We start from the raw sequence: 20,974 nt of genomic DNA, 5'->3' as shown, positions 1-20,974 counted from the left end.
ACTAGGGGATACTGAACTTTATGCAGACTTTTGATGTCCCCCATAATGTGCCAAAAGTGTTAGAGTAGGATGTTATACAATATATTGCTCATGTGTTTCAAGTCCATGTGGGTTATTTACTAAGTCAGGTTTGGGCTTTTTGGTGCAAAACTCGAATTTTTGGGATTTATTTAAGTCCAATGCTGCAAAAGTTTGAATCAAAAAATTTGGCATCTCAGACCTGTATATAATCAATGGGAGAGGTCCCTATCCTATTTGGAAGTTTATGTGGTCTGCACTGAAATTAGCCCAAAAATATTTTTCAGGCAACAAACTGAAAAATGTGGGCTTTTCAAGAAAAAAGCCAGAAAGAATTGCACGACTCGGGTTTTTCGCTCAATTTAATCAAGTTTTTCCCCAGTCCAATTAAATTGTGCTTTTTCAATAATAAATTAGGATTCTAGTTTGGTTGGACTTTTTTTTATTTAAGTAATCTGAAAAAATTGGATTTAAGTAAATAACCCTCCAAGTGTAAAACCCCTGAGTATGTTCATAAAGATCTATTGTATTTAAAGGTAAAGTAACTCACCTTTCCATATGATCCCTCACCAAGAAGTGACTGGATGTGAAAGTCATCAATAGATGGTGGGGTTCCGCACACAAGCCTGAAAGCAAATAAATACACTTGATTAACCCTTTTGTTTGTTTCACTGGTAGAACTTTCACAGTTCTAGACTAAGAATCCTTTGTATAACAGGCAATCTAATGGAACATATATCCACCATCAACAAGATGCAATATGCCATCCAAAATGGACACCAAGAAAGCAACAGACAGATCTTATATCCATACCTTGTGTGGTTCAGGGCAGTATCAATCCTTTGGATCATAGTATCAAAGCGAGTATTCTAGGGAGGAGAAGGGAATACCATTAATTTAGGCTCATGATGTCATTTAAGAATAAAATCTCCTGGAAGTTTGTTTTAAAATATCAAATATGAAGACTTACCCTCTGGTTCTCAGGATGAGCAAAGCTTAGAAGTCCTGTAAAAGAAAAAAAAGAAATGGTTCAGAAAGAAGCCGCTGCAACCACCTGAATATTTTGGAAGTGAGTGTGAATAAAAAGTCTGTAGTGTAACTAGATGGTATTGGGCCCCACAGCAAATTAATCTTAGGGCCCCCAACATATACAGATTTTGTCCTGTTTTACCAATATATGTTGAAATTGATCATTAATTAGTGCATCATGGGGCCCCTTTACCTACTGGCCTCCCTGCAGCCATAGGATCTGCTTTCCCTTTAGTTACACCCCTGCCTAAAGGTTATGCCCCTGCCTAAAGTCTGTAGGTTTTTTGGCTACACAGGACTTCTGTCCAGGAGGGGCTGATCCCAATCCTACACCTGCACCTTCCATATACTTAAAGTTTAACTGCTCTGTCTGTGATGTGAATATATATATATATATATATATATATATATATATATATATATATATATATATATATATATATATATATATATAAAGTGTGGAAATGGAGATCTCTAGCCCAATATATGTTTAGTATAGGGATCTAACTGTGATGATCATTGTGCTTGGAAAGCAGAATAAAACTCAGAATAACAAATATTTCTTTTAAAAAACGGCACCTGGAGGGGTCGGAGCTATTCTCTCGCTATCTATCCTTTCTACATTTTCCATCTTCTCTTCCTCATTTCTATCTCGATTCACTGAATAAAATTCTGCCCTCTCTTCTTTATTTTCATCTGCCTCTGGCGCAAACACTGAGAAGAGTATCTCGTCCCTATTAGAGTCCTATTCGAATGAATAAAATACAACGTTTTTAGAGAAAATAAAATGTTAATCATTATGATTCTTTAATTTGACTTCCATTAATGTAAGATGCTAGTTGTGTTTGAAATATTCCAAAACATTTTGTTTCATTTATCTCTGCATCATTCACTACAAAGGTTTCATAAGTCAGAATTGTAAAAATATATCTGTTTCTAACCCCACTGTCAAATCGCTTACAGTCCCCATTTCTTGGTAAGGTAATGTAATATATAGGGATGCCGGAATCCAGAATTCAGTTCGGGATTCAGCCAGGATTCAGCTCTTTTCAGCAGGATTCGGAATCGGGCGAATCCGTCTGCAAGGCCGAAACAAATCCGAATCCTAATTTGCATATGCAAATTAGGAGTGGGATGGAAATCGTGTGACTATTTGTGACAATACAAGGAAGTAAAAAATGTTTTCCTGTTCCCACTATATGCAATTTAGGATTCGGATTTGGTTCGGTATTCGGCCGAATCTTTTGCAAAGGATTCAGGGGGGGGGCAAATTCAAAATAGTGGATTCAGTGCATCCCTAGTAATATATATATATTGTTTATATAGATGTGATAAAGAGAATACTATAGTATGTGTAGCACTTGGTGCCATTAAGCCTCACTACTGAAAGAAGTTCTATAGCTTAGTATAAGCAGTAATTTCGGGGTATCACAGCCTAGGATTTTCCCTTACAAACATTAAACTCACCGAATCATTTTGGGCAGGTACTTCATGTTCATTGCTGTAACTTTGAATAAAAGAAGCTGAAATAAAAAAGAATAAATAGCAGTTTACCTACTGAGCATCGGTTTCTACCAAATGCTATCAGGAAATGTACAGATGGAATGATTGGAAAATAGAAGAATCTGACATTCAATTGAGAAATTTAAATACGTTCCAGGCATTTGAGCTGCTGGCAGAACATGTTAACCCTGCAGTAGCCATAGTGATCATTTATGGGATCTGTTTGTGCAGATTACGTGATTTGTGCTGGACGTATTCTTTTACTGACAATTCTCAACCAAGCAGTCCCCGAGTGGTGCCAGACCAAACCCATCTCTTACATTTCACTTCTATAAATGGGTTTGGATCATATTTGCTCTTAAAGAAACTTTACCTGGAGCGATCATTCTAATTCGCTCGTGCTCCTCCTCGATCCACTTTCTTTGACTGTCGTTAAGTTTAAATAATACAACTTCATAGTTTTCCTGGTAGCCAAAAGGCATAGGTGTGATGTTGCTACTACAGCTCTGTAGTCAGGAGAAAGAAAAAAGCATGTTAAGAACCGAGTGCTAAAAAGTACACTGTTTAATAAAACCAAGGTCTACAATGTACTGAAAAGATAAAGCCCATTTCATGAGTATCAGGTTATTGTCAGTACAAAAATAATATAGTGTCAGTAGAGTTGTGGTGATGAGTGTATTGACTCAGTTTGTAGTAAGTAGCACTCACTGTACAAAGCTAAGAGTCACTCTAACCCTAATCCTAACCCTATCTTGCAGTTGTAAGACCTGTATAAAGGCAATTTCCCCAGGAGGAAACAGGCTTTTATCCTTCCCAAAAAGGAAACTTACCGGTGGCTCCCAAGCAAGATCTTCATTTTCTATTGAGCAACTTCTCCTTGAATAATCTGGGGGGAAAACAAATAATGGTCATCTCTATGTACCAAACACCATTAGGAACTGTACAGATAAAATGATTGGGCAAAGGAAAAGCCTCTCTTATTGACTAGAGGGTTTTAAAGGCAGAGCAGGACTTGATTTAGTACCAGGCATTTAATCTGCTATTAGGAAATGATAATGCTGCCTCAGCCAGATACTACTATGGTAACTCTTTGCAGAAACAAAACAGGCTTCTGCTGTGGGTAAAGTCTGGCTTATAATATTACTAGCAGTTTTAACAAACAAACAAGCCTTCAAGTAGTGTCAAGATCACAGTGTCAAGATCACAAAAGACCACATTCTCTGGACACTGTAGTAGAAATATGTATAGAACTTTATAACTATCATATTACTACTTAGGGCAGGCCAAGACCTTATATTTAGAAATGCTCTTCCCCTGCATTTACATTAATATCCTGTTTCTTACAAACTTTACCTGGAGTGATCGGTCTAATAATGTCTTCCTCGATCCACTCTCTTTCTATGTCATCCAGTGAAATGACTTCAGTTTCATCATCTTTCAAGTAGACAACAGGTGTAAATTCTATGTTGTTGCTACAGACCTATAGAAAGGGCAAATAAAAAAAAGAGACTGTTAAGAAAATAAGGAGAAAATAAAACTAAAATGAATGCAACAAGTACACAGTTTTAATACCATGAGAATAATAAAACCATAGTTCATAGTATATGATCCATACTAAGTTCCGTTTATAAGTACCAAGTTATGGAGTCAGTACAACAATAATCCAATATAGTTTATTAATGAATTACAGATAATGCTCCCTATCCCCCACATTGCAGTTCCCTGACCCGTATAAAGACAATAGCAGCCTGGTTCTTTTATGTGATCTAATATCATTATTATTTAGACAAAATTAAATTCTCATGGATATTATTCAATTCTCATGGATATTATTCTATTCTTATCTCCTTTATCATCCTTCCCAAACACAAAACTCACCAGTGGATTCCAAGCAGGATCATCATTTTCTATCCAGCACTGTCTCCTAAAAGTCGGTCTAATTATCTCTTTCTCTTCCTTGATCCACTCTCTGTCATCAAGCACAATGACTTCAATATCATCCTCATAGAAAACAAGTATAGATGCTACGTTGTTACTAGAGACCTATAGCAAGGGCAAATAAAAAAAGATAACATTAAGCATTAATGGAGAAAATAAAATTGCAATGAATGCAAGAAGCACACTTACTCAATACCATGGGAATAATAAAACAGCGTCTTATTATCCTTCCCAAACACCAAACTCACCAGCAGGTTCCAAGCAGGATCTTCGTTTTCCATCCAGCGATGTCTTCTAAAAGAAGCTAGAGAAAAAGACAAAGACAACTATAAGTCATCAGTTTATACCAAACACCATTAGAAACTCTACATATTAAATGATGTATTTACATAAATATGATTATGATCATATTTGCCCTCTCTAATCCTAACCTTATAAACATTACCTGGAGTGATGGGACTAAGTACTTCAATCTCGATCTCCTCGCTTTCAGTGTCATCCAGTGAAATGACTTCAATATAGTCATCTTCCTGGTAGCAAACAGGTATAGAGGCAATATCTGTGCTATAGTCCTATAGTGAAGGCAAGTAAACAAAGATAATGTTAAGGAGAAAATAAAACAAACTAAAATAAAGGCAAGCAGTACATAATTTATGAGCAGAATACAACCATAGTTTTTATCCTTCTCAAACATAAAACTCACCAGTGGTTTCCAGGCAGGATCTACATTTTCCATCCAGCACTGTCTCCTAAAAAGAGCTGGGGAATAAAAATAAATAGATCATTATTTAGTACCAAACATCATTAGAAACTGTACAGATAAAATGATTGGGCAAATGGATATTGGCCTAAAGGGATTTACAGACAGAGCAGGACTTGATTTAGTTCCAGGTATTTGATGTGCTACCAGGTCATGGTAACTTTGCCATGTACATAAATGGGCTCTTGATCAGAGACTCCAATTCTTTACTAATCTTACCTGGAGTGAGCGGCCTAAAGAGCTCTTGCTCATCCTCCATCCATCTTTGACTGTCATCAAGCTTAATGATTTCAATATCTTCCTCTATATTATATATATAATATCAACCATACTAATATTACAGAATGTGTTCTTACAAACATTGAGAATATTGGGTTCTGTGACTGTTCTAATACCAATTATTTGTTTCCGCCACCATATATATCCCAATTGGGTGAGACCAAGAGCCTTTGTCAAAAGACCACAATCCCTGTTGGTTTTTAGTAAGGCGGTTCTAATACTACAGTAGGAAATATGTATATAAGGACATAACTATCACTGCCTAGAACAGCGCAATCCCTTATATTAGAGTGTATTTAGAATTATTTTGCATGTGAGTGATGTATTTAGATGCACTGAGCTGGAAATTAAGCATCCAGGGATACACAATGTTTTAGGCAGGGTTGTGATCATATTTGCTCTTTATTTTTCCTTAAAAATCTTTACCTGGAGTAACTGCTTCTTCCACATCTTCTTGGGGAAATTCTGGTTCATCTGCAAAATCGCTACTGCATTGCTAAGGAAGAGACAAGCGAAAGTCACAATTAATCAATTATTGTAATTTGAATATTGTATATTGTATTTGTATATTGTGTTGCTCTTATGACTTAAAGACTCCCACAAACAGTATTGGCTCAAGGGCTAAATACCAACAACTAAAGCACTGAGCTCCAATAAATGAAAATGTCAATCAGATTCTGCCCTGGAATTGTGTACGGGCTTGTGATTGGCAGATGATTTATGTTCCCATTCCCTAGAAGTTTTCACCCTTACCTTCTTCCTACATCCAAAGAGTCTTGAAATTCTTTTTCTGAGTTTTCTGAGCTTTCCAGGCTTCCTGGTTCCTTCTATAATGTAAAATAGAGAAAAAAAAATCTTTATTTATAGGAATTAATAGATACAGTAGAACAGAAAGTGAATACTGTTATGAAAAGAGTACAATATAGTTACATAATAGAAATAAATATATATATATATATATATATATATATATATATATATATATATATATATATATATATATATATCTATAGATTCCTTACCTGGAGCTTTCTCAACTGTAGGTTCTGGGCTAGGTGATGTTTCTTTCTCTTCAATTTCAATGTTGTCCTGAATGAAGAAAAGCAAGAGAAAAAGGCAAAAATTAAATATAATCCTAAACTGAACACAAAGGGGCAGATTTATTAAGGGTCGAAGTTTGAGTTTATGGGAGTTTCTAAAAACTCCTATCAATTCCCATAAACTTGAAATTGCGGGGGGGGGGGGGGGGGGGAGAAATGACCAATTGCAACTTATTAAAAAAAAATTTTGATCGAATTTGAATCCAATGTTTTCACCAAAAAAAATGAAAAAAGTCCACTAAAATACAAATTGATTGTAGGAGGTCCAAATCCGATTCGAATTTGAAAAAAATTTGAAAATTCAAATATTGAAATTTATCATGTACTGTCTCTTTAAAAATTCCACTTAGACCATTCGCCATCTAAAACCTCCCGAATTGCTGTTTTAGCCTATGGGGGACCTCCTAGAACCCATTTGGAGTCAAATTTGAAAAAGTTTTTTTGGGGAAAAACTTCTAATCGAATTCGATCAATGTACTAGTAATTCGATTCAAATTCGGCCGAATACGGACCTATTCGATCGAAAACAGACCTATTCGACCAAAAAAAATTTTGACTTAATTTCAGTTGTTCATTTTGAATTCAAATTTCGAAGTTTTTTCAATTCGAAATTCAACCCTTGATAAATATGCCTCTTAAATATACTTGACATTCGAATTTAAAAATTCTAATTTTCAATTCGACCCTTGATAATTCTGCCTTTGCATTTATAGCATCGTATTGATGTCTGTACAATAAACATAGTACATTTATGGGTCAAAGAGTAAATATATACAGATTTATTCCTGTACAATTGAGTTGAATTACAATGAATTACGGGCTATTGGTTTGTAGTGAAAGCAAAATGAATGTTGTGCATTGCGTTACTTCCTTTAAATAAATCTTTATAATTTTCATAGACGAATAGGGACAAGTCTCTATGAGACCATCATGGTGGCTGTACCCTTGTAAATGTCACTGGTCCCTAAATAATACTAAAATTTTAGTCTTACCTTGTTCTTCCGTCGAAATATGTTTCTGAAGATTTTTCTAATTCTTTCACTCATTTTGATTAATCTTAAATTAGAATAGAAAAACAGAGTTTAAGGATATCAAATTGAACATGAACCTTTTAATATTTTATTTCTAAAATACTAATAAATACGTCATAAGAAAAATATTACATATAATTAAGTCGATTTCTTATCTACTCACAGTGTAAAATTATTTGTGTTGTATATGAAAAAACTCTTAGTAATTGGTAATTAACCAGCTAAAAAGTAATGTAGGCAGCTTAGAAATGTCCATGTACTTACTGATGTTGAAATTAGATTATGCTTAAATAGTCGCTTATTAGCACCAAAGAATCGTGATGCAACCCGATTGGTGGCTAATCAGCAACTGATACTTTTCATGTGGTGAGATCAGCAGGCTGCTTAGGTAATTGTGACATAATGCCATTGCCATAGCAACAAAGCCTGATTATGACATCACAATGAGTTTAGGATATCAAATTGAACATGAACCTTTTAATAATATTTCTGTCAGGACTGTCAGGAGGGTAGGAGCAGAGCTTAGCAGTTAAAACTGCTTTAGTGTACAGCAGGAGCTCACAGGTGGTGGTAGCAGGCCGTGTCAGAGTAAAGAAGAATCCGTAGGTAGGCAGAGATCGAAGGGCAGGTGGAGTTCAAGCAAACCAGAAACAGGCCGAGGTCAGAAGGCAGGCGGAGTACAAGCGGTAGTCAAAACAAGCAGGGTCGATAGGCAGGCAGAAGTCAAGCGGTGGTCAGAAACGGGCCGAGGTCAAAATCCAGGAATCAAGTTCAAAGAGAGGTACAACAGCAAAAGTTCAGGAGCAAGGAAAATAATCACCAAGCGCTGTTTGCTTTTTCCGACAAGGATAAATAGGGGCAGATTGGCGCCAAACGTAAGGACGCAGCGTCAGGACGCCGTGCGTCAACTTTAGCGCAGAAACAGACGCCAAGGATGCGCAGAACCCTGCACACCCATGCGCCTGCGCCCAAGAGAAGACTGAGCTGCGACCAAAGGTACCTTACATTGCCCCCCCCTGAGGGGCGGCCTCAGGACGTCAAAAGCAGGCTTGTCAGGATATTTCCTATGAAAGGCTGTGGTTAACCTCGGAGCATGAACATTGTTCTTTGGTTCCCAGGAATTCTCTTCATTTGGAAAACCTTTCCACTTGACGAGGTACTGCAACCTTCTGCCACGAACTCTGGAGTCCAAGATCTTTTCCACTTCAAACTCAGCCTCGCCTTGACAAGAGATAACTGGAGGAGGTGGAGACACACGACCTGGAAAGATGTTAGGCACAAATTTTTTAAGCAGAGCAGCATGAAACACAGGATATACTTTAAGATAGTCAGGAAGTTCTAATTCAAAGGACACAGGATTAATGACCCTCTTGATAACGAATGGACCCAGAAACTTTGGAGCCAACTTCTTGGAAGGAGTGGCGAGCCGAAGATTCAAAGAAGAGAGCCAAACCTTGTCACCACTCTTGAATTCAGGATCCTTCCCCCGTTTTCTGTCTGCGAAAGTTTTGAAATTTTGTTGAGCCTTACTTATCTGTTCCTTCAAAAAAGACGTATTTTGTTTAAGAAACTCCAAACGATCTTGTAATGCAGGAAGGGTCACCTCAGAAAGGACATCTGGAAACATGATAGGATGAAAACCCAGATTAGAAAAGAAAGGAGTCTGGCCAGTAGAAGAGTGCATAGAATTATTATAACAGAACTCAGCACATGGAAGAAGTGACACCCAATTGTCCTGCAAATAGGAAGAAAAAGTACGAATGTATTGCTCCAGCGTCTGATTAGTCCTCTCGGTCTGCCCATTGGTCTGTGGGTGATAGGCTGAAGAACGAGACAAAGAGATACCAAGGGATTTACACAACACAGTCCAAAACCTTGATGTGAATTGGGTACCGCGATCAGAAATAATTTCTTTAGGAAGACCATGTAATTTAACTATTTCTTTAATGAACACATCCGCAGTCATGGCAGCAGAGGGGAGCCGGGGAAGAGGGATAAAATGTGCCATCTTGGTAAGGCGATCGACAACCACAAAAATAGTATTACACCCATTGGATGGAGGCAGTTCAACGATAAAATCCATGGAAATAGAACTCCAAGGTCTCTCAGGAAGGGGCAAGGGACGGAGAAGACCCACAGGTTTGTTGCAAGAAGACTTGGATCTAGCACAGGACTCACACGATCGCACATAAGCAGTGCATTCTTTTATTAACGAGGGCCACCAAAAGAGACGTCTGGCCAATTCTAAGGTCTTTCGAATACCAGTGTGCCCAGCTAAAGGATGATCGTGAACTATTCTCAAGGCCTCCACCAGAAGATTTGGTGGAACCACCAACTTATTGTTCCTCAAAAGTAAATCATCTTGAGCAAAAATATCTTCAACACCAGGATAATCTGTTGGAGCTTGAGGAACCTTCTTTAGACGATCAATAAAAGAAGACTGCAGAAGTAAAAAATGTCCAGACTGAAGAATTGTATCAGGAACCATGGACACCTTCTCCACCGGAAAAACTCTGGACAGGGCATCAGCCTTTGCATTTTTGGCCCCAGGTTTGTAAGTAATATGAAATTGGAAACGAGAGAAAAAGAGTGCCCATCTAGCTTGACGAGGATTTAAACGCTTTGCAGATCTTAAGTATTCCAGATTCTTATGGTCAGTGAAAATGAAAAATATCGTTGATAAAATATTGAAACGTGGCAGGAGCGTTACAAAGGCCAAAGGGCATGACGGTGTATTCGAAATGTCCATATCGGGAACGAAAGGCAGTCTTCCATTCGTCCCCTTCACGTATTCGAATCAGATTGTAAGCACCCCTCAAGTCTAACTTAGAAAAAACTGTAGCACGACCAAGTCTTTGAAAAAGATCAGAAATGAGCGGCAACGGGTAACGATTCTTAATTGTCACCTTGTTGAGTTCACGAAAGTCAATGCAGGGTCTTAGGGAGTGGTCTTTTTTCTCGACAAAAAAAATACCTGCACCGGCAGGAGAGGAAGAATGACGTATGACGCCTTTAGCCAGATTCTCATCAATATAGTCCTTTAAAGTAGCTAACTCAGGCTCAGATAAAGGATATATTCTTCCAAAAGGGATGGATGCGCCAGGGAGAAGATCGATCGGGCAATCATAACTCCTATGGGGAGGAAGTGAGTCAGCCGCTTTCTTGTTAAAGACATCAGCGAATTCATGGTAGACTTGTGGGACAAATTGGAGAAGTTCATCATCGGAAATGGTTGCACCCAGCATCTTTGGAGGAAAACAATTCAAACGACAGTAATCCGAGTTGAAGAAAACTGTTCCAGCCTGCCAGTCAATAGTTGGATTATGACCCCTCAACCAGGGAATGCCAAGAATTACGGGAAAAAGAAGGTTTTCCATCACATCAAACTTTATTAACTCAGAGTGACCTCTTAATGAAGAAGCAAAAATATATGGGGTTTCTTGAGAAACAGAACCAGAAGAAACAAAATTACCATCAGCCATTTTAACAGGTATTGGCTGGGCCTTGGAAATAAAAGGAATCTTGTATTGACTCGCGAAGTCTTGGTTTATGAAGCACCCACAAGCTCCGGAGTCGATTACGGCATCCACCTCAATCTTTCTTTGGTTCCACTGCAAAGAGAGACGTAGAAGAACATAAGACTGGAGAGAGGGAACCAAGGGAGTATTAGAAGATTGCTGTGAGAGGAAATTACCATTGGGTCGAGTGGGGCAATTCCTTAACAAATGTCCAGAAAGACCGCAGTATAGACATAAATTCAGCCGTCTTCATCGCAGTCTTTCCTCCGTGGACAGGGTCTTGCGTACCACCCCGATTTGCATGGGCTCGCCATCAGAAGAAGGAGAAACAAGGACTGGAGGAGGAGCTGTAGGAAGCACCCATTCATGGCCCCATGCCTGACTTGGCATACTGGATCCTCTTTCCTGACGTCTCTCCCTTAATCTTCTGTCAATCTGGATGGCAAGAAGAATCAACTCTTCCAAAGAACCAGGAAGACCCACTCTAGCCAACTCATCCCTGAGTTGATCGGACAAACCCTTGCGAAACTGATGCCGGAGGGCCCTGTCATTCAACAAGGTGTCTGGTGCCCAACAACGAAAGTCCGTCACGTATTCTTCCACAGGTCTACGGAGTTGACGTAAATTACTGATAGCCGCTTCAGCAGTCTCTACTTTATGAGGATCCTCATAGATCTTGGATAACGCCTGGATAAAGGAATCAGTGGAGGCAAGAAGAGGGCTATTCTGTTCCAACAAACGATGGGCCCAGGCTTGTGGTTGTCCTTGCAAAAGGGAAATCATAACCCCCACTCGGATCTGATCTGTGGCATGAGAGTGGGGCTTGAGGGTAAAGAGGAGGCGACAACCATTAATAAAAGTTCTAAAAGTCTTAGGATCGCCAGAAAATTTGTCGGGCATCGCTACCTTGGGTTCCCCATGTGATGCACTAGCAGCTGCAGTTCCCGAATCCGACTGTCCCGAAGAGGAAGGAGGCGAGGCAGCAGTGGACATCCGAATGTCTTGAAGTTGTTCTTGGACATTCTGATAGTCTCCTCGAAGATCCCTCACAACGTGGGTCAGAGCAGCAATCTGTTGAGACAGATCGACTAGAGTTGGCAACTCTTCTGACGGCTCCATTCTGGCTTGGTGATTCTGTCAGGACTGTCAGGAGGGTAGGAGCCACTGGAGAAGAGCTTAGCAGTTAAAACTGCTTTAGTGTACAGCAGGAGCTCACAGGTGGTGGTAGCAGGCCGTGTCAGAGTAAAGAAGAATCCGTAGGCAGGCAGAGATCGAAGGGCAGGCGGAGTTCAAACAAACCAGAAACAGGCCGAGGTCAGAAGGCAGGCGGAGTACAAGCGGTAGTCAAAACAAGCAGGGTCGATAGGCAGGCAGAAGTCAAGCGGTGGTCAGAAACGGGCCGAGGTCAAAATCCAGGAATCAAGTTCAAAGAGAGGTACAACAGCAAAAGTTCAGGAGCAAGGAAAATAATCACCAAGCGCTGTTTGCTTTTTCCGACAAGGATAAATAGGGGCAGATTGGCGCCAAACGTAAGGACGCAGCGTCAGGACGCCGTGCGTCAACTTTAGCGCGCCCGCGACCGTCGCGACGCGCGCGCGCCCGAATGAACGGACGCGCGCCCGCGCAAAGACGCGGGTGCCGGAAACAGACGCCAAGGATGCGCAGAACCCTGCACACCCCTGCGCCTGCGCCCAAGAGAAGACTGAGCTGCGACCAAAGGTACCTTACAATTTCCTTGGGAAAAATAGATCTATGTTTCTAAAATACTAATGTCATTAAACAAAAAAAAAATCATCTTTGTAAGTGTGGATATTACATATAATTAAGTCAATTTCTAATCTACTCACAGTGTAAAATTATTTGTATTGTATATGAAATAACTCTTAGTAATTGGTAATTAACCAGCTAATTAGCAATAAAGTTATGTAGACAGCTTAGAAATATCTATGTACTTACCAATGTTGAAATTAGGTAATGATTAAATAGTCACTTATTAGCACCAAAGCTGCTTAGGTAATTGTGACATAATGCCATTGCCATAGCAGCAAAGCCTGGTTATTATGACATCACCATGTTATTCCAGGTGCACAGGAAGTATTCCTACTGGCTAAAGATTATGTTAACTAATAACTGAATTGAGATAAACAATGCTAAGAAAATGTTTAATAGCATCAACATTATGTTATAAAGGAACTACAGTAAAACATCAATTTTAAGTTTTCCCTTATTTTACATTTTTTGTGGTCCCACCTTTATTTTATACATTATACATTTCCCTGATTTCACTAGGTTTTGTAATGGCATATTTATCAAAGGTTGAGTGCAAATTACCCTAGCAACCATGCATTGATTTGAATAAGAGACAGCAATATGAAAAGTAGAGGCCTAAATAGAAAGATTAGTAATAAAAAGTAGCAATAACAATACATTTGTAGCCTTACAGAACATTTGTTTTTTTAGATGGGGTCAGTGACCCCCATTTGAAAGCTGAAAAGGGTCAGAAGAAGAAGGCAAACAATTAAATAAACTATAAAAAGAAAAAAACAAAGGCCAATTTCCACTTGCAATTGGGGTCAGGAAGGAATTTTTTCCCTCTTATGGCATAATTGGCACTGGCTTCAGACTGGGTTTTTTTTTTTACCTTCATCCGGCTCAAAAAAGCAGCTATATGTTCATGTATTTTACATTTTGGGGGAAAAAACAAAGGCCAATTTCCACTTGCAATTGGGGTCAGGAAGGAATTTTTTCCCTCTTATGGCATAATTGGCACTGGCTTCAGACTGGGTTTTTTTTTTTACCTTCATCCGGCTCAAAAAAGCAGCTATATGTTCATGTATTTTACATTTTGGGGGTTATTTAATCAAAAGTGAATGTTAAAATCTCAAAAAATTCCACTATAAAACTTATGTTTTGAGATTTATTATAACCCAAAAAAATCTAAAAATCCGCCATCTCAGACTTGTCAAGGTCCTGTATAAGTCATGGGGGAGGCACCTATCCTAATTTGAAGTTTTTGTGGTCTGTGCTGTGTTTAGCCAGAACATCCGACTTCTGTGGGGTTTTTGGGCAAAAACTGCCTGCCCCCTGTGTTTCGGTTTACCTCGACACAAGTACACAGAGGCCCAAATAGTCCCCACCAGCCCACTTAATAGTCACTCTCTGTGGCATATTACAGCAGACCTTCTGGCATTTGCCAGAACCCACAGATTGCCAGTCCGGGCCTGGTCGTAGGGTTGTCATCTGGCCAGTAAAAATGACGGTTGAGCCCAATGTTATGAATAGGGAAAAAAGATAAATATATAGGAAGGCCGGTATTTTTTTCCAGGTTGGCGGTTTTCCAGCCAAATCGGGCTACTGATTTAAAGCCCACCCATGCCATGATGTGGATTTGGGCTACTTTTTGGTCTTTTGGCTGGCTTGTACTTTGGAAACCAGCCAAAGTTTTTTACTGCCGTAATGTGCCAAGCCTGCATCTCCCAATGCATGTTGGGTACTGTCATTTTTGTTTAACAATTTCCAAGTTTAATGTAAGACTACAATACCCAGCATGCAATGGAACTGAGTCGGGTAGTTACCAGATTTTGGGCTCTGTCTCCCGTCACAAAAGTATTCTAACATTTCCAGGTAACTTTCCTCAATTTCAGACAACTTTGTGCCAAAAATACATTTTTCGGCTACTTTTGAAGTGCGTCTTGGCTAGATTTGGGCTGTTTTTGTAGCTGACTTGAAAATTGGACCTGGCAACCCTGCTGGAGGGAATCAGTAGAGTTCAAAATGCCTCGCCTACCTGTCGTAGTTGCATGTAATATAAAGAAAAAACAGAGTTATCATGAGGGTGAAAATGGTCAAGTCTTATTTATTTTACAGGCCACATTTCTGTGACAAGGGTTGTCCCTGGCTGGTATTATGCTCAATTCTATTATTATTTATAATGAACATAACCTAGGATTTCCAGAAAATATGGCAACTGTAATGGTGATAGAAATAAAGTCCTGAGTAATTCATTCTCACTCAGCCAGGGAGATTAACATTTAAAAAACATGCTGTAATATGCTGGGGACAATTTTAAATCTCAGGGTTGGCTGCCACTGACTTCAGCTCTTTCCCTCACAAATGCTGCTGGACAAAACGCCCCATATTCCTTTAGCCTTTCCATTACTAATAGCTTAAACTGTGTACTCCATAAGTAGTTGGAATTGAATGGGACACAGGTTTGTAACTGAAGAGGATGGTAATAATATTATTTTGCAATAGCTGTCACTGCAATGATATCAGTTTGATTGCATTTACATTATTCTGAGAAAATGCATTTATAAAGCACCAACATAATCCAAATTGATGTACAATACAAAGGTGGTTACATCAAACATACACATATTTATACAGGGGGATAAAGATGTCCCAGCTCGTGTTAACCAGTCCTGTTTTTGGTTTGAGCAGGCACGAGACACAAGTCGCATGGTCCGATCAAATGTTTCTTAGATACATTTTAACCTCAAGTGCAATAACAAGGGATATTCCCTAAAAATTGAGGAAAGGTGAACCCAGCAGCAGCAGTTTTTCTCATCTTGAATATTTGAGGGCATGGAATATGTGCACGTGAATACATATGGAGGAATGCAAGTTAAATTGGAAAGTGCTAATTAAGACCAAATTGAGAGATCATTCATGCTACTCAAAAATGTATTTGCATTCATACATGCCCCTTCACAACTTGTTGAGAGCACCTGTGCATCGGCCCAGCCTGCTCTGGTAAGTTATACAAAAGTGCATCATTTAAAATAGCTGAGGCATCAGTCATGTTGGCCAGCTCAGTACACAATGACACACCACGCAAAAAGCCCTTGGGAACACTCCTGTTTCCAACATCCTTGTCACAACCTCAACATAATTGACTAAAGTTAGCCTAAACCAGGTCATCAAACAAAACAATTGGATTACAAGAATATCCAAGCAGGCTGTCGGAGCACGGCAGGGTTGCGACCTGGGCTGTCTGGATTACCGGGCAGGATTCCCTAAGATTAATGCGACAATCGGCCAATCGCCATGCCTCCCGTTACCAGCTGGAAAGGTGGCAACCCTAGGGCATGGACAGCATCAATGAACTGGTGTGTTCCTCTCCCCAACAGGATGTTTAAAGAAGAACTAAGTAGGAAAGAAATTTTGTACATTATGTTTTGGGCTTTCAAGGTAACCACAGCCCTTTAGCAGTGAATATCTGTGTCTCAAAGATGCCACAATAGCTCTCCATCTTCTTTTCTGCTGATTCACTGCACAAGCTCTGTGCTGCTGTCATTTACTGAGCTTAGGGACTGACACAGTTTACGGACTATAATATTACTGTCTCAGTATAAGGTTGATTAGTAAATAATTCAGATTACTGGTATGTCAGCTAAGAAACCAGCACAATTAGCATGATAATTTAAAAATCAGCCCTGTAGCATCTGTTTATATGACAGGTAAACGTCATTTTCTGCTTGATGATTTGAGATGACAGCTGCTCAAAGCACACTGAGCATGTGAGTGTCACAGACACTCCTAACAAAATTCAAGATGGGAAAACCTGTGAAAAGGTTGAAGGCCTGGATCATTATTACTATAGAGATGCAGACCCTCTAGTCTGGTTCAGTATTTAAAATATGGCTTTTCTAGCCATATTCATTTTAGGGTTTAGTTCTCATTTGAACCTGCTGAATCAATATCTAGCTGATTTTTCGTCAGATTTCCAGATATTGGGGAGGCTGGTCAGAAAGGCCTATACATGCGCCAATAAGGTGCCAACTTATGCTGTATGCTCAGAGAGCAGTATGTATGCATTTTCTAGGTCTTTTGTGAACCTAAGTCTGGAGCAGGAACCTGGAAATTGTCTTCCTTTCTTTCTGACTTAGCCTTTCTAGAACCACCGGTATGTGTTACTTGTGAACAATCAGAGGTGTTTGGGACAATAGTTATACTTAAAGGAAACATATTGTGTAAAAAAACAAGAATATGCCATTGCATTATACTTCCCTAAATATAGAAGGAATGAGTTTAGGAAAGTGGTTAGTGATGATTTACTGACATTTTCACCAAAATCTGTACTAGCAGCGCCCATCTGATCCACTTCCTGCTGGCTGCTTTCCCAGATTAGTAAGAAAGCTGAGTCCAAGGACTGTAGGATGCCAGCTAATCGGCAACTAGATAGACATGACAGAGAAGTGCAGCCTATATTTGTATGAATGCATGGCTGTGATTGATTACTCACCTGCTGCACTTCTGGAACGCACCACTCATCTGAAACAGAAACAGGGCCAAGAGAGAATCTATCACAAATTGAAACAGTCACCATATAATTGCCTGCAAGATTAGCAGGATTTTGAGTTATGTTATATGTCCCCTCTAAAAGATATACATTGTGGCAAAAATGGTTGGATGCACCACTGCAGGTTGACTAAATGGTTTTGTTATTATATGCTTCGGACTATTAGTATGTAAACACATCTACCATGGTTTATAGTGTCTGTTGTCTCTGTAACATATGCTACACTGATGTAACTTACTCTGAACGTTACCCATGTACATGAAAATGTCAATTTTGATTGTCCACTGTTTATTCCTCAATAAACTCGTCTTGAGCAAAAAAAAAAAAAAGATATACTTTGTTTTCTTTTTTAGTTATCCTTAAAGAGCATGTGAGCCCAGAATTAAAATTTTGCCTAATGAAGGAAATAATAATTGTAAGTCGCTTTCTAATATTCATTCATTACAAATGTTAATTGGTTTTAAAGGAACAGTTCAGTGTAAAACTATAAACTGGATAAATAGATAACAAAAACAATCTCTGCTGCTTTCTTAACTCCAACTCTCACACAAAGTTGGTCAGTGCTGCAAAATATCTAAAAGAGAAGGAAGCGCACATGGGGCAAAACTGTTTTTTGTTGTCTAATAAGAGCAATCCAGACACAATAGGGTTAAAGGGTGTTCGAAAAAAGTTAATTGGATCCACCCGAGGTGCACACACAAATCAGGCTTCCTTTTTGGGCATGTATTTACAACCAGTCAATGTTCAGCATGCATGTCATATTTGTTTTGTTTTCCTCAGTTCATTCATTGCTCGATACATGAAGTGGTGATAAAAGAGAAAATAATAGCATAATTCTGTTTAATAAATATTTTAAAAACAATTACAGAACGCCAATTTCCTACTCACAAACAGTTCAGCATCAAAAGCACATCATATCACAAGGTAAACTTCTCAGAAGGATGTGCTGTTGGTGATATGGTGGTGTTCAGGGAATAGCAATTGCTGCCACACTGTCTATTCCTACAAGTTTCACAGACTCTCCGGTCCGCTTCCTCAGGGAGGAACGAACTGCGGGAAACCATCTACATCAGTCTATCAATAGAACTATGTGTAGCACCAAAAGCAGGAAAAAAACCCTTCCACTAGGTGGGGCTAGGGAGCAGTTTAAGCAATTTAAACAAATCCTTCAGCAAAGGTGTCAGATAGCTGATATCTGGTTAGCTACCCATTGTCCTGTTGATAGGCTGCTGGGGAAGAAAGGGGGGTGATATCACTTTTAGCCATGCAAGCTCCACACAAAGATCTGATCGTACGAATCGAGGATTCGTATGATTTTCGGACCATGTGTGGAGAGTCCCGACATTTTTCGTTAGGAGATCGGTGGCCCTGACAGGTTAAAAGATTTCTGTTTGTATTGCCGATCGTATGATTTTCAGAGGGAGACTGTCACTAGATTTTGTCGGACATAACTTTCGTACGATTGCTGTAAGGGACAGAACATCGGCTGATCTGTTCTTTTCTACTTTATTTGATCTGAATGGTTAGTGGCAGGTCGGGAGATGGGGAAGTCCGATCATATGATGATTCATACGATCGGAACTTTGCGTCTATGGCCAGCTTTAGGGTAAGTAAAAGGAAGAGTACTCGCACATCCGTGCCAACAGAGAAACAGGGAACTTGGTGCCCAGCGATAGAGGCAACGGCAACCTCCAGTAAATTGTAGAAATGGATGCTTGAAAAAAGGGTGTGGCCCTGAAATGTTGCACCGCACTTACGCATTAAAAATTTGTGCATGGTTTAACCAGCAACAAGATTCTTGTGTGCCAGCGTGTTTCCAGCTTTAGGGTAAGGGCACACCTGGAGATTCGGGGAGATTTAGTCACCCGTCGACTAAGCGCCTCTTCTTTGGGGCGACTTATCTCCCAGAACTGTTTCAATGAAAAAATGCCTGCACCAATGCACTCGTGGTGTTTCAATTTCCGAAGTTGTCCTAAGTTTACTCGTGAGGAAACTTTGGCCGACTTCGGAAATCGAAGCGCCGCAAGTGCATTGGCACAGACGTTTTTTCATTGAAGTAGGCAGAAGATGCAGGGAAGTAGTTCAGGGAGATTAACCACCCCAAAGAAGAGGCCATTAGTCGCCGGGAATCTCCAGGTATGCTCTTACCCTTAGGGTTGTGATGTAATACAATGGGAAGGAGAGAAACATTAATCGTCAATAATAAACAATAATTTTCTCAAAGCAGTTCCATCCTGAAATGCTAGCTCTTTCTCAAAGCACAGAATCAGGCACATTATACTGAGATGGCTGCCTCCACACCAATATTACAGCTAAAAAAATACATTTGTTGGTTCAAGAATACCATTTTAAACAGTAGAGTGAATTATTTGCAATGTAAACAGTGTAATTTAGAAATAAAAAGTAAACCATAAAAATCCATGACAGACTCCCTTTAAGCTGAAAAATGGATAAATCTGCCCCTGATTCTAAGGTGTCAATAATTGTTAATTGTTGTTCTTTTTAGGTCTGAAAGCATACGTTGGCACCCAGTTACAGGGGAGCAAAAGTCTCAAAACTTCAGTAAACCTCTTCTATGTTTGGCTGTGTGATTCATTTTTGTTTTTTTATAGAGAGATGTTGTGCTTTACCAAAAATCTGTAATTTCATCTTATCTTCCCACAGACGACTTTTGGCTTATTAAGATATGTTTTGACAAACTCTAGTCAAGCTTTCTTATGTTTTTTTCTATCAGCAGTGTGGTCTTGCTGGATCTCTTACAACAGAGTCCCCTTTCATTGTGTTGCTGATGGATGGCATAAATTAAAACTTTTTGAATCTTTGTGGTAGTTGATCAAAGTTCTTCCACCACAATCTGAACAATTCTTCTCTGCAATCTTTGATACATTTTTCTAGTATCCTTATACAGGGAGATCAAGGTTATCATTTTCTTTACCTCTCTACTAACAGCAGTGATTGTTGCCACCAAACGTGGTGCTGGGCAGCGTAAGTTTTTGAAAAAAAGTTTGTCTTTTAACAGTATAAGGGGGTCATCTCTGAAAAGTTCCAGTCCTATTCCTTTTTGCTTTAATGTAAAGATTCCTTACTTATGCATAGGATTTCCCCAAACTCCTAAAAAAATAAACAAAAATAAACAAGAAACTTATTTCTAAACATTCTAAATACATGTGTGTCAGTAAACCTTAGGCATACAAAACTCTATCCAGGGCCACCATCGGGGGGGGGGGGCAGGAGACTCGGTCATCCCGGGCCCTCTTAAGACCGCAGACATTGCTGAAGATCAACAGACCGAAGCCGCAAATGGAGACTAAGCCGAAGTTCCAATGACGCAAATGGAGCCGAAGCCATGAATGAAGCCGAAGATGTGAACGTAGCCGAAGACCCAAAGCTGTGAATGGAGCCAAAGCCGAAGACCCGAAGTCACAAAAAGAAGCAGAAGCCGTCAAAGCAAAAGCTACTATCGACAAGGAAGAAGAGCCTGAGGTAAGTTCCACTGA

This window comes from Xenopus laevis, chromosome 2L (genome assembly GCF_017654675.1).
Source record: "Xenopus laevis strain J_2021 chromosome 2L, Xenopus_laevis_v10.1, whole genome shotgun sequence".
In the NCBI taxonomy this organism is placed as follows: domain Eukaryota; kingdom Metazoa; phylum Chordata; class Amphibia; order Anura; family Pipidae; genus Xenopus; species Xenopus laevis.
Note: the sequence above shows the minus strand (reverse complement) of the source record.